Source organism: Micromys minutus (assembly GCF_963924665.1).
Source record: "Micromys minutus genome assembly, chromosome: 3".
NCBI classification, from domain to species: domain Eukaryota; kingdom Metazoa; phylum Chordata; class Mammalia; order Rodentia; family Muridae; genus Micromys; species Micromys minutus.
In genome coordinates this window covers 47831560-47843241 of record NC_137972.1, presented here as the reverse complement: position 1 = coordinate 47843241, position 11682 = coordinate 47831560, and positions in this window count along the sequence as shown.

Sequence of the window (11682 nt, the reverse complement as noted above, 5' to 3'; positions counted from 1 at the left end):
CCCACTTCCAGGACAGCTGCATTCCATATAGGGAAATAGAAAGAGTTGAAGGTTTCAGATTGGCCTATGGTGGAGGTATGACCCTAGTATTACAGAGGAACCAGAGAGTGGCTAGGTCCAGGCCTCAAGCACAGCAGATAGGCTGATGCAGTTGGTCATCTGCCTCTTAACAGACTCACAGAGGTTTATGTATGGGCAGCTATGGGAAGGAAAGGGTGAAGACTTCATTAACCTGAACTGAGCAGTGAGATTAATGGAAGGAATCGAGGCACAAAACTCAGTGTGCAGGGAGGACATTATCTTCTAATCCTAGCCCTAGGAAGGTAGAGATAGGATTTTGGGGGCTCAGTGGCCAACTCTTCTAGCATATGTGGTAAACTTCGGATCAGTGAGAGACTTTTCAACAACAAGGTGGGGGCCAGAAAGATGTCTCAGTGGTTAAGAACAATGACTACTTTTTCTGGCTCAATTTCTTGTATTTACATGGTGGCTCAAAACCATCTTTCAATTCTAGTCCCAGAAGATCTGATAACATTTTCTGGTTTCTCTAGGCACTAGGAATGCACATAGCACACAGATGTACATGCAGACAGAACATCCATACTCAACAAATAATTACTATTTTTTCCCAAGGCAGGGTTTCTCTGTGTAACAGCTCTGGTTGTCCTGGAACTCTCTTTGTAGACCAGAATTTACAAAAATCCACCTGCCTCTGCCTCCTGGGTGCTGGGATTAAGGGCATGTACCAGCATTTCCAATTAAATTAAACAAACAAACAAACAAAAAAAACCCTCTCAACAACAAGGTAGACAGTTCCTGTAGAACAATGCTTGAGTTGTCTTCTGACCTCCATATGCATGTGCACATTCATGTAATTTCACATTATAAACATGATCATATATATAAGACTTTAATGAGTAGGATGTGACCATGGGACCTGCAGCCCTTGAAGTGTTAGAGTGATGATACAACATCCTTTTCTTCTTCCATGGCTCAGTTGAACCTCTTTTAATCAGCAATTATAAGTACATTAAAAGCTATAGTTAGATGCTGAACTGACAAATAAGTTAGCCCACTAAGTATCTGTTCTTATGCAGTGTACACCAAGAAAACAGTATTATGCATATATGTGTATATTTACATATGTACATATGTGCAGATGTGCATGTGTAAATGTATATGTGTATATATGTATATAAGTTATATCTATATATGTATATATGCCTTATATGTGTATGTGTGTATATGTATATATGCATACACACATGTGCACACACACACACATATAAATATTATTCTTGACCTTTAGGTGCTTATGGTAGAGTTTTATTTAGTCATACCAAATTCAACCAGTATACATGACATAACTCCTTCCCCCTCCAAATGAGCCATCTCATTCACTTACAGCATTTGTACAAAATAGTCATTAAAGGTCAGTTACTTTGCCTAGTATCCTTTTGGAGATATTGCATAGTATGATTTTAGGCTCTAATTACTATTTCCCCAAAAAACCGGCAGGTAAATTCACTCGTGACACCATCTAGACCCTTCCCACCACTGTATCATTCCTTAGATTAATAGAAGTCATCTGTGATGTTACTCTTTAAGGGAGATGCAAACAATCATCTATAATCACCTATTCACCCCATATCGGGCACCAATGACAGCTCAAAGGAAGGATAGCCGAGTCCAGCTTGGTGAACCAATTTATCAGTGGGTGAGGCGAAAAGAGCTGTGTCAATGGTTAGCACATGGTTAAAGCCGCATTACTGGAGCCCTATCTTTAGTTAGTCTTCTACTGCAGAATATTAATACTACATATTCTAATACGTCCCAAGAGCATGGTGGCTGGAAGAAGGGGTGGAATGACTGTCCTTTCTCCTTCCTCTAGAAAGTGTTAGTAACCTCATTACTGTTACCATAGACTTACCCATCATTCTGTTGTTTCATTAATTGCATTGCCATGTCTGCTGCCCCAAGTTATGTTATAGGTAATCACAGCTTTGTGGTAACTATGGCCAAGTTAAAGCCAAAGAAAACCATCATTGATTCTAACTGGTGTAAACATCAGCCATAAAGATACACCAGTTAAAGTTGATTCCTGTCTAAGTTTAGCACCATCAAAAGGGTTATCAAGACCCAGGAGAGTGAATAGCAACCTGGAATACTTTAGAAAACACTAAAGACTTTCTGTCCTCTTACTTGAGACATTGTGAGCTGTATGCTTCCCTACTTCTCTATCAGAACATCTGGGTTATCAATAGCACAAAGATGATTCCAAGTCAGTCATAAAGCTTCGCCCTGCCTTAGTATGAATTTGTCACCCACTGACCTGATAAGGAAACCATCCCAGAGAAGTTATCTGAGGTTGCACCATGAGTCATGGGGCCACATCAGAATCTGGACACTTGGCTTCATCTGTGCTTTTGTGTCTGATCATCTTTGCTGCTGGGCCAGGGTTGCGCTGCCAGGAGTGGTCTCCACCCAAATCCCCACTCTAATGATCTATCCGAGGATTTGGCAGGAGAGCTATCTTTCTCATCAGCTTTCTGAAATAAAATCCAAAGGACTCTGCTATTGATTATTAAATGGCACCACATGCTGATTCTTTGTAGAACAAATTGCCGATTGAATATAAAAACAAAGGAAGAAGTCAATGTCTCCCTAGTGAGCATGGTGGCACACAACTATAATCCCAGCCATGTGGGAAGCTGCGTCAGAAAGATCTTGAATTCAGTGCCAGTCTGGGTTACATAGTAAGTCCCTGTCTCAAAAAGAAAAAATATTATGTCAAAAACCAAAACCAAACAAACAAAGAAAACCTGAAGTTCAACCAGATAGTTTGTTGGGTTAATGTACTTTCCACACAGCTTAGTTCAATATCTAGAATCTACACTAAAAAAATCCAGATGTGATGGTAGATATCTGTAACCCCAACGTGTCTATGATGAGGTAGAAGGTAGAGCAAGAGAATCTTCTGAGAGCTTGTGGGCTAGTTAGATTGAAGCAGGTAGTAACAGAGTCAAGAAATTCTGCTTCAACAAGGGAAGAGAGGTCTACTCCACAAAATTACCTGTGACATCCACAAGACACACAACACAGGTACATTTATAGTCACAACCCCACCTTATATTAAGAAATAGTTTAAATTTTAATTTAAAAAAGAAAGAGGAAAGGGAATGGTCTTTGGGCTGGCTGAGAAATCATGGCAAACACCTACTGCAGAGTTTTGTGCATTCATAGAAATTAATTCTGCTCCCAAAAGTAGCAGGATCATTAACTAAAAATGAAAAGAGCTCTCCAATTGACATACACCGAGAACTCATTATTGAGTTGCTAATTGGCCCCACCTCCAAATGTCCCACCACTTGAAGGGTTGTATGTGTATTAGGTTCCTTGTCTGCATCCTTCCCCTTAGCATTAATGAGCATCTCAGGGACTTGTTGGACCACATCCTATCATGTGCACACACAAACCACACTGGAAGTTCAAAGTACTTCCCTCCTCTGGGAACAGCATCATACATAATGTCTCATTTGGAGTATATTTCTAACCCCATTAGTAATGTGGTGCCTTGAGGGGATGGTTCAGAATTTGTGGGAAAAGTGGTGGTACACTGGGACTTTGGTCTAAATACTAAAACAAGAAGGAAACTGGCAGAAACCCTGCTCCCAAAGATCTAAGTAACCATGGAATAGAAGAAAATTCAATAATGTCTTTTAATTACTATTTTTTTCAAATTGATAACCACTAATATTGTCTGCTGCTAGCCTTAGCTGTATTAGTTTTTTGAGAATTTTCATATTTTTGAGAATATATGAAATCCTGTTATATTCCTACTTGACTCATGAAGATAAAAATAGATGATAGATAGATAGATAGATAGATAGACAGACAGACAGACAGACAGACAGACAGATAGATAGATAGATAGATAGATATTTAAAAATTAAACCATTCATTTGACAAGTAATTTTCAGGAAGAAAATGACAAGTCAAGTAACACTTTACCTTAGGGAATAAGACTTAACATGTCAATTTTTCTCTAAAAGTATATTTACAATATCCAGCATGCCCATGTTTGCATGTGTGCACACATCTTTTAACTAACCTACCTTCCTTTTTCCAGGTTCCTCTCCTGCCTCCCATACAAGCCCTCATGTGAGAACTTTCACGTATGTTCTCATACCCTTTCAGTCACGCAAACCCTCAAACATCGCATAGCCTCGAATACTTATTTGCTTGTTTGTTAAACTCTTGCTATGTGGTTCAGGCCAACATGAAAGTCAGTATGTAGTCCATCATGGTCTGGAAACTACGTGGCCCAGACTAGCCTGAAGCTCACAATCCTTTTGCATCTGCCTTCTCAGTGATAGGTTTTTACAAGTTGGCTCTGCCAAGCCCTCGGTAAAATAGTCTTTAGGATAGAAAATGGAGTTCAGAGGTGTCTGGTAAGGTGGGGAGCTTTCTATAAGTATGATTCAAGGGAGGAAATGTAGCCCTCTTTCCCATCTACTTATGCATTCTGTCACATAAATGATGCTTGTTGGTACCAATGAATAAACCACTCTATATTCTTTGGGTTATAATCTAATGATGGGGTTATTTGTTCTGCTGACTCCATGGCTACTGGGGTGGTTTCAGTTTGGCCCATGTCTCTGCACTAGTCTTATCCCAAAATGAATACAAGCCCCAGGGATAGTCTTTTCTTTGATTTTGCAGAATAGAAAATTCGTTATCTGTACATGTCATTGGGCTAGAAGCTACAAGTCCAGACTGTACCTTTAACTTAAGAACACACACACACACACACACACACACACACACACACACACATACACGTATGCTTATTTAAAAGGAGAGGCATATCTGCTGTCCTATTTTAAGTGTACATGTGTTATAAATTTTTTCCATCTAGGACTGTATCCTGCAGAAAATTCATACTTCAAGTCAATGCCATTGGTGGAGATGCGATCCCCGGTAGGCATGCCGTCAGTGGTCCATAGCTTCTTCCTCCTTCATTTGCTTCACTTAGTTTCCGGTCAGCTGTGTAGCGGAGCCTACCACGAGGCTGCTGATGTCAGTGGGAAATAATTTTATTTTTATTTATTTTTTCATTTCATCATTCATTCCCCAGAAGAGATCCCTGGGCAGAGGCACCAGTTTATACCTGACTTCTAATAAGGAAGTCAAGCTGAAGCATTCCTCCCTCCCTCTCTCCCTTCCTCCCTCCACAGTCTAATTCTCTGTCTGGCTGGGGAGAGTGGGGTTGGGAATACTAAAGTCAACAATGCCTTTTGCTGACTCTCCATGGAAATCTTAGCTTTGAACAGGTGCAATTAGAGAAAAGAGAAGAAAATCAAATCAAAACAAAACCTCAAGAGAGGCCTGTAGAAAAGCGGCTTAGTCATCAGTGCATACTGAACTGATTCACTCTTCTCAGCAGATTAAAGGGGCAGAGCCATGCTGGGCGGAGTCAGGTCTTCCATCAAAGCACGGTGTGGCTGTTTCATATGGTGGTGGAGGTAGATGGTGGTGGTATTTATCGTCAGTGATTATAGATTGTTCATTGTCTAGACAGAAAGTCTTTTTTTAAAAATAGTGAGACTCATAAATGCTCATATAGAGATGAGCTTCAACTAACAGTGCTCATATAGAGATGGTCAGCAGTCTGTATACTACATTTATTTAGATACTTCACCACGTGGGCAATTCCTATGAAAATTGCTAAATTCTATCAATTTCCAAAAACTTGAAGACCTCTGTTTTATGTTAACACCATTCCACACCAACATTTGGAAGTTTCTTGGGACTAAGTTTGGAAAATCTACCATAGCCCCGCTTCTTCCTCAATATCTGTCATGTTCTCAGTTTCTCCTAAAGCTGTCAATTCTGGCCGCCCACTCCCATCTCATCCAGGAGGGACAGCGCTGCTGGAGGTATGATCTCCACAGAAGAGGACTTATCTGTCACCTGTCTACAATCGGTCACCTGTGTTTACACACAGGATACTTCTTTTCTAAGCTTCAGGTTCAAGATATTTGAAGTGCAGGTGATAACAGCATACAGCCCACACACTTGCTTCATAAATTAATGCTGTAATACATGAGAGAATGTTTACCACAGAGGCAATGCTTTATTTACCTCAGATACCATTGCTTTATTCAGACTGTTCTTGCTAGACCAGAGAGAGGAGCCAATGAAAAGACTAACAAGTATCCTACTTGCTATTTAGTCAAAAATAGCATAGGTTGTCCTGGAGGCATAGCTTAGCTGAGAGAGTGCTTGCCTCACACAAAGTCCTTGGTCTGATCTCTAACACTGAATATATAATAGGCATGTTGATACTTGTCTGCAGGAGTCTAAGCACTTGGGAAATGGAGGCAGGAGGATTATGAGTTCAAAGCCACCAATTGCTATTAAGTTTGAGGCTAGTTTGGAATGCATTAGACCCTGCCTCTGAGAAAGAGGGGGGGCAGATACCATAACTTAAAACTTAACAACTTCTTCCTTAAATTTAACTAGAAAATACTAACAGTAGAGGTTAGGAAGCTCTGAAGGTTGAAGGAAGTCCCAGAAAAATCTGGTAGCACCTGGAAGCCATGATAAATCACCAATAAGCAGAATGATCACTCTTCTTAGAAGGTTCCATTCGGCAAGCCCTAACTGGACTATCATATCAGATTCACCTGTTATTATAATTATGTTTGTTCCCTTTGAATTCTGAATGAGTTTGTATGTTTGTCTTTATACAGCTGAGAGTTCAGGAAAGACATAATGACTCCAGATGTCTCCTCCAATCCAGGTGACCCAATACCAGGAGCTGGTTTCATGGCAGAGAAGGAACTGACCAGTGAATGAAGGTCGTGGGAGGAAGAATGGGGGATGTTAGTTCCAGCCTAGGAGAAGAGAGGAGAGCAGCTATCAAGGCCCAGGAATTTGCTTCTCTCAGAAGCAGAAATGGCAGGAAGTTGCAGGAATGAAGGTGGGACGAGAAGGGGAGGGCCCTCCTGCCAAACCGGAGCTGCAGAGAGAGGTACACAAGCCAGAGAGGTGTCACATAAAGTAGTGTGGAGAAGCCCTGTGACTTCCTTCCTCCTTTTGGCAATTGCTGCTGCTGCTCCCTTGGCCAAACTACCCAGCAGCCAGAGGGCAACAGAGGCTGAGGAATGAAACTTCTTTCAGTGTGGAGCTAAGAGCTCAAAGTCACAGAGCAGCAAGCCTAACCACATAAGGAGCAACTGTCTCTGGAGATGGTCAGGGCATGGTTCCTGTGACAGGCATTGTTGCCTCCACAGCGTGAGTCCCCTTTATAAAGATAAGAACTCCAAGAGGGACTTTCACAGCGAAATTCAAGGGAACAGGCTAAGAAGGAAAGAAGAATGTTTTTAAACTTGTAGGGCGTTATAGTGCATGGCTAATGTTTTCTAGCTACCTCCGGATGACTTAGCAAAAACTTTTCTTTCTTTTCCTTTTTTTTTTTTTTTTTTTTTTTTTTTTTGAGTTGTATTTCAGAAAATCTTGATTATCAGTGTGATCAGTTATCCCTCCAGAATCTGGAGGACATGATTAGGGTTGGCTAGCTTCGAAGTGATTGAGATAACTGCAATCGACAGGATTCATTTTTGCAACCTTAAGAATAGTTTAAATAGTATTCACACAGATGTTTGCAAATGGCCCATTTGAAATGGCCCAAATGGTGATGGATTCTGAATTTTGCTGTTTTATATAATGCCTTTCTTACATTGCATATATATAGTCACTCAATAGTGATTATGTAATATTGTGTGTTCATGAAAATATCAAAGAAATTGAAAAAAAAAACAGGTAAATGGTATTGGAGACCCACAGGTAGAGTGTTTCTGAATGGCACAGGTTTTGCTTCAAGAAAAAACAAGACCTGCTATGTCTAACATTTTGCTATTGCTCGACACCAGCTCATTAAGTAAGCTTCACCATCTCCAAACCATGATGCAACGCCTTCCCAGCCTCCTCTTTGTTCCCACACTTGTTCTATTGTCCAGGCCTCGATTCAAGAAGTTCATCCACGGCTTATTTTTAAAGCAGTCATTGCAAGAGCTACTGACAAACAAACCAAAGGCTGACTAGATGTCAGGTCGAAAATATCCTTGGATGTTGGTGGCGCCTGGCATTATACATCTGTGAGTAAATTTCCTGGTTTGTGACATACTTGCTGCATTTCACACATTTGTCTGCTGAGATAAGTAACCCTCTGTAGAAATGTTCTCCTTCCTGCCATATCTAGAAGGAATCATTCCAGTCATGTGGCTATAGGTTGGGCTTGCTTTAGAAGACACCAAGAAGACTTCCATTTCTCCATATTTACTATCTCCCTGGGTCTGGAACTTAGAGGCCAAGACCCATCTTTCTCAGTTAGGTATGCTTGGTGTGTACACTTGAATACAACCTGGGTGCCTTCTGGACCCGTGTTTTTAATCATCTTTCCCCAGATGCACACAGGAGTCCACTATAGCTGGACTCAGACACACCAGAAAGCACCAGATCCCATTACAGATAGTTGTGAGTCACCATGTGGTTGCCGGGAATTGAACTCAGGACCTCTGGAAGAACATCCAGTGCTCTTAACCGCTGAGCCATCTCTCCAGCCCCGGAGAGATGGCTTATTCTAGTTGACTTCATCAGTCACTTGATAATTCACTATTTGATTTTTAATTTATTCTCCTCTCATATATTACATTTTATCTGTGGTTTCACCTCCCTCCTCTCATCTTCCCCTATCCACTCCTTTCCAAAAAGTGAAGGCCTCCCAGGGATATAAACTAAACATAGAGTATCAAGTTTCAGGAAACTAAGCACATACCCTTATATTAAGGCTGGATGAGGCAACCAAGTCAGTAGAAGTGTAAGGGTACCAAAAGCAGGCAAAAGAATCAGAGATCTGTTCCTAGAGTTGTTGCAGGTGTGATGGCTGTGTCATATGTGGGTCAGTAGGTGGCAGGGAGGGGAGAGGCTACATCTCTGCTTAGCATTCAGTGTTCTAACCTGTGACTATCTAATGATTACTAACTAGCCTAACATGCCTTGAAAAAAAAAGCAAGCCTGAGATGATCAACAGTCTATTCTGGTGATGCACAGGATGGGAGAGAGCCAGGAACTAGAAGAACCCCACTGTCCCTGAGCAGGAGTGAGCCTGAGACAGTCTACTCTTTAATGGGGACACTTGGATGGGCATGTTCCAGGAAGGAGCAAGCCTGTGATGACCACATGACCAGCGCGGTGGGGCCCAGACAGAGAGCTATAATGATATGACCAAATATCCCACACTGAGAAGGCCTTGGGGACCAAACCATGATTGAAAAGACCTCTGCCTGTCTCTATAATGCATGAGTGGGACTTAGCACGCTGAGACAACCCTCTCACTTAAGTACTATAGAAGAGCTGGCCCTGGGGGCATAAGAGCAGGAGAGCTTGACTCCATTCCTAGCAATACTCAGGAGAGTAAACCCGCGCATGTAGGGTATTGTGGGTGAGCCAGCCTGAGGTTGAGTAAAGGACGGCTGGTCCTGCCACTTATCTCCCATGCAGTGGCATGAACTGGGAAGAGATAGCCTCTTCCTCCCTCACCACCTGTGGTAGGTGGGAGATCTGGCTCTGGGGTCCTGAGAGCAGAGAGCTGGTCCTGCTTCTCACCAGCAACAGCACATGGAAGAGTGGACTCTGTACCTCTCCTGAGCAGCAGAGTAGAGCTGGCCTTGGTTGTAGGGTTGCTGGTGAGCTGGCCCCCCAAGTGTGTGAGAGACAGAGAGCTCAGATAACTCTCAGGCCCTGATCCAGGTCTTTGAATTGGCCCACCCCAACATCTACCTCATCAATGAATGGCTGGTACACATGACAGGGTCAGTTCTATAGATCCAAAACTACAGGGTCTCCATGACACAGGGCAACAACAGGATATCCAAGAGGAGTCCCAGTGAGGTTCCAGTATTGATATAGTAGCAGAAGCCAGAGGCTTTGTAACAGACCAAGGACTCATTGCCAATGAACGTTTGCAAGCAAAGAAGTGTGGACAAAAGGGTGTGCTGTGGGACACAGTGTGACACGCTACAGCTTCCACAAGAAATTCTTTTTTCTCTTAGGAGATGACAAAAGTGCAAGGTTGCAAGGGTGGAGGTGAGGTTCTGGGGAATAGGGAGATGAGTAGGATTGGGGTACATGATATGAAATTCACTAAGAGCCAATAGAAAGTTTAAATAAATGAATCAGAGATAACGTATACTCCCACTGTTAGGAGTCCCACAACAATAACATATATGGAGGATGTAGTTCAGACTCACATTGGCTCCCTGATTGCCAGTCTCTATAAGTCCTTATGAGCCCAGATTAGTTGATTCTGAGGGTTTTCTTGTGCTGTCCCTGATCTCTCTGGCTCCTACAATCCTTCCTTCCTGTTTTCCAAAGGATTCCTGTGTTATACCCAGTGCTTGGCTGTGGGTCTCTGCATCTGTTCCTAACAGTTGCTGGGTGAAACCTCTCTGATGACAGCCATGTTAGACTTCTGTCTATTAGTATAGCAGAATATCATTAGGGATCATTTTGTTGCCGCCTCCCCCCTCCCCCTCCTGCTCCTCCTCTTCCTCTTCCCCTTCCTCCTCCCCTTCCTCCTCCTTTTTCCTCCTCCTCCTCCTCCCTCTTTGCTGGTTGTATTTGGTTCTATTGTGGGTCTCTGGCCTATCCAAGCCTCTGGTTTCTGGTCCTCCAGACAGTGTTTCAGGGATTGGATGCTCTCTTGGTGGCATGTGTTTCAAGCTGGACCAATTATTGGCTGTTCATTCCAATGATGCATTTGTATTAATTGTGTACACAACCCCCCACGGTGATTTTGGAACTGAGACGCTGCTTCCTATCCAGAGTAGACTTATGCCTTGAACCAAGGGGATATAAGAAACAAGCAGCCATTTTGAATAAGAGTGTGGATTTAAAGAGGCATTACTTATATAGAAAAGACTGGATATAGCAAATATGGCAAGGAGGGGTTGAAGAAATACGGGAATAACTTTTTGATCCACATTTCTTTATCTACCCTTGCTCCACCTCAGGCTCTGGTGACCACTATTTCCTCTTTTTTCTGTAAAAAAAAAAATCAGATTTTTATCATTCCTCATTTAACTATTTGGGTCACATAACATTTTCTTTCCATGTCTGATTAGTGCATCTTGGTTCATCCACACTCACGTGAATTTTTAAATGACAGGTTTCCATTTTCTTTTTTGGGTCGAATAGCGTCCTGTTGTGTATATGTACCACTTTATCTTAGACACTTTTTGGGTTCAAACCCAGGATCTGTGTGTGTTAGACAACCACTGTACCACTGGACTATAGTCCCTAAACTTGGCTTTGTTAGGTAGAGAAGTGCCTTGCTATGTAGCCCAGGCTGTGCTTGGCCTTGAGTTTATCTCACTATCAAGTCTTGATTGATAGTATGACTGACCTGAGCTACTATGCCCACCTTAAATGTACATTTTATGTTTCTGCTGAAGGGGGGGTGTGGTGGCTGGCAGACATGTAGATGTTTCTAAATCTTGGCTCTTATGAAAAGTGCTGCAGTAAATGTGAGAGCGCAGTTCTTAATTCACACTGTTTCCATTACTCTGGATTTGTATCAGCCCAGAAGGAGGACTGCTAGATTGTTAAAGTAGTTAA